This window comes from Balaenoptera acutorostrata, chromosome 9, assembly GCF_949987535.1.
Source record: "Balaenoptera acutorostrata chromosome 9, mBalAcu1.1, whole genome shotgun sequence".
NCBI lineage: Eukaryota > Metazoa > Chordata > Mammalia > Artiodactyla > Balaenopteridae > Balaenoptera > Balaenoptera acutorostrata.
In genome coordinates, this window is record NC_080072.1 from 98,803,223 (window position 1) to 98,807,356 (window position 4,134).

Consider the following 4,134-nt stretch of genomic DNA (forward strand, 5'->3'; position numbering starts at 1 on the left):
AGGTCCCCTTTTCACTGAGGCTGTAACTCTCTGAGGATTCTGGATCTAGGTGAGGACTCAGCTCCACCTTTCCACTTCACAGCCCTTGGGTAGTATTGATTACTACCCTGCAGGATAATTTTGTTTCTGTCCCTTGGTGAATCCTCCTTTCTCATGAGATCGGGTATATATTTAAAAGGATCTTTGCACTTATATGTGGAATCTAAAAACAAAAACCTCACTGTGAGATCATGGAAAATTTATATATTGATCTCTGCCCCCAGTTCTTGGCACATGGCTCCTAAAACCTTTGTAATTTCCTAAGTGATAAAAACACTAGAAGCATCTTTTGTTCTATTGAAGTGCCTCTGAATGGGTTCCTGGAGGCTCCTGGATGGGGGTTGGTCATCAGAAAGACCAATCAATGATTAGAAGCTTGGAATTTTCAGCCCCACCATCATTCTCCAGAAAGGAGACAGGGGCTGGAAATGAAGTTAGTAGTTGATCATTCCTACATGAGTATTCCTCCATAAAATCCCAATAGTAGGGGGCTTGGAGAACTTCCAGTTGGTGAACACACTGGGAGGTTCTTTAGCAAATTAATTAAACCCAAGGGGGTGGTCATTGGAAGCTCATATCTATAGCCAGTTGGTTGGAAGCACTTGCCTCTGAAGTGTGTGTGTATGTTTGTGTGTGTGTAGGGGGGCAGTCTTGTGGGACTGAGCCCTTAACCTGTGGGATCTGATGAGGGGCAGCGGGCAGAATGAGTGAAAGGGATAAAAAAGTACGAACTTCCAGTTATAAAATAAATAAGTCATGGGGATGTAATGTATAGCACAGTGACTATAGTTAATAATACTGTATATCTGAAAGTTGCTAAGAGAGTAGATCTTAAAAGTTCTCATCACAAGAAAAAAATTGTAACTATGAGTGGTGATGAGCGTTAACTAGACTTATTGTGATGATCATTTCCCAATATATACATATATTGATTCATTATGTTGTATACCTGAAATTAATAGAATGCTATAGGTCAGTTATATCTCAGTGGGAATAAAAAAGGATCCTTGTTACATTTTATCCAAAGCTTTAGGCAATTGTTGTGGGAGTGTTTTTGATATTTTCAGAAACAGAAGTCTAGATTTTTTTTTACTCCATTGTCTATCATTCCATTTTTTAAAAGTAATGAAAAGTATTAATTTCATTTACTGAAGTTCTTTTTCTCTTTAGAAGTAACTCCTTACATGTTCATTGTAGGAAATTTAGAAACATTTAAATAAACAAAATGAAAATATGCTATAATACTTCTATCTTGGGGCAATGTTTTTTTTTTTAATTTTATTTATTTATTTATTTAATTTTGGCTGTGTTGGGTCTTCGTTGCTGCCTGCAGGCGTTCTCTAGTTGCGGTGAGCGGGGGCTACTCTTCGTTACGGTGTGCGGGCTCCTCATTGCGGTGGCTTCTCTTGTTGCGGAGCACGGGCTTTAGGTGCATGGGCTGCAGTAGTTGTGGCTCATGGGCTCTAGAGCGCAGGCTCAGTAGTTGTGGCGCACAGACTTAGTTGCTCCGTGGCATGTGGGATCTTCCCGGACCAGGGCTCGAACCCGTGTCGCCTGCATTGGCAGGTGGATTCTTAACCACTGCGTCACCAGGGAAGCCCCCTGGGGCAATGTTTTGGCATTTGTTCTTTCAGGCTTTTTTCTAAGCAGATATCAAGATCTCATTATTTTATAATCTTTTTTTTTCATGTAACAACACGTGATGTGTGTTAGTTTTCTACTGCTGTGTAATAAAGCACCACAAAGTTCGTGGCTTAAAACAACACACATTATCTCATAGTTTCTGTAAGTCATAAGTTTGGACACAGCTTGCCTGGGTTCTCTGTTTCAGGTGTTGGCTGGGGCTGTGGTCTCATCAGAGGCTCAACTGGAGAAACATTCCCTTCTAAGCTCCCTCAGGTTGTTGGCTTATGGTTGTAGGGTCCCCATTTTTTGCTGGTTGTCAGCTGGGTGGCACTCAGCTCCTTGAGAGTCCTGGTAGTCCTTGCCACATGGCCCTTTCACAACATGGAAGCTTCAAAACCAGCACTAGAGAGAGAGTCTCCAACCCTGAGATGGCCTAGACCCTCTTTCAAAGGCTTTCAACTGGTTTGGTCAGGCCCATCCATCCACGATAACTTCCCTTTGGACTACTTCAAAATCAACTGATCTGGGACCTTAATTGCATCTGCAAAATCCCTTCACCTTTGTCACATGCTATTGGCTACAAACAAGTCACAGGACCTGCTCAAGGGGAGTGGATTACACAGGGTGCAAACATCAGGGAGTAGGAATCATGAGGCCCACCCTAGGGCCTGTCCACCACAATGTGTTTATCCCTCCATGTCATTATGTATTCTACTTCCAAGTAATGTTAACAGCCTCGCCGCATTCTATTATATGGATGTACCATAACTTAATTCAACCAATGCTTTATCACCAGACACTTAATAAACATAAACATTTAAGTTCATTCTTTTTTTTTAAATAACAAACAATGCTAGAGAGAATGCCTTTGTACTGATATCATTATAAACAGTAGTATTATTTCCTCAGAATAAATTCCTCGACATGGAATTGGAGGGTCAAAGAATTCACAAAAGATTAGGCTTTTCATACAAATGAACTGACCTTCTGTATAGCAGAGGACAATTCTCATGCTATAAAGTGAAGCAGCAGTGGTTAGAGGTGGTAATGGCCTTGGTGAGGTATTCGTTCTCACTTGAAAGTCAAATAATGCCCACGCTCTGGAAAGTGTGTGCTTGTGGTTGCACGACCTGCCCCGTAGAAGCTGGGGAAGGGTTTGTGTCTACGGTCTCACACATTCATGTATCTTGGTTGTGGGTGAAGCTGAGACTGAGAGCTCTTGGTGGCAACAGCTGCAGCTGCGCCACTGTCCCCAGCACAGTTCACATCTGCCCGAGGCCCCTGGTTTGTCTGTGTTCATCCAGAACGCATGTGACTTCCAGTGGTGTGAGCTGACCTGTAAGGTGCCCCAAAGAGCATTCCACCTGTCCCAGAGAGGAGCCCAAATGTAATAACTTCCCAGCAGGCTGGGTCCCCAGATTTTGTGGGGCCTGAAGCTTAAACAATTTGGAGTCCTTCTTTAAGAAAAAGAATCAAATTATGAACACAAAGCTAGGTGCAGAGCTGTTGAGGGGCCCTGGGCTTACGTGTCATTGACTTGGCAGGAAATCCACCGCTGCTGACCACGACTAGGTTTGCCCTGCCTAGAGTCCAGTTTTGTTTATTTCCAAACATCTTAAATGAGATATGTTTCTTTCTTGCCTTTTGTAGGTGTATTAAAATTTAAGAATTGAGCAGGACTTCAATAAAATAGTCATTTGGGGCAAAATTTCTCTAGTTTAACCCTTCTCTACTCAAATCACTAACATGCATGGCAGGAACACAAAAGTTTTTCAAACCCCACTAACCTTGTTTGCAGTGCGGAGTCTGGTGTGATGGGGAGGGTGATGGGGCAGTGGGAGGGGAGAGGGATTCTTCTAGCATTTATTGAGCCTGCACCAATCACTGTTCTAGGTGATTACATTGTCTTATTTCACCCTTTTGCCTCCCATGGTGCAGACACTCCTAGGGGGCTCAGAGCAGCTCCTATTTAAGGGGAAAAGATGCCAGGACACCACAAGTTGAAGTTCAACCATGAAACTGTTAGCAGAGAAATTTTGGCATAAAACCCACTGCACCAGTCAGTCTCCCAACAGGAAACAGATGGCACATTCAAAATAGGATAATTTGAGGAGGGTTTATTTACAAAAAAAGACATGGGTGTCGGGGAACCACAAGGATAGGGCAGTAACCCAAGTTTAGCGGCAGCCAAGCATTGCCATCATGAGGCTGGAAGGGAGGTTGGGGGGAATAGCTGCTGGCCTCCACAGGGAGAGAGTTGTGCCTCAAGGCCACGGGGAGAGAAGACCTGGTCATTGGTTGAGGGACACAGCCAGCTCACAGAGAGGAAATAAATAACCTGACCTCAGCTCCTCTCTCTCTCTCTCTCTCTGATCTCCTGTGGGGCTCCACCAGGACACTCAAGACACAGGATGTGGACCACACAGATCAGCCTCCTGGGCCAGAGGCAATGTCAGGGGGTGGGTAGGG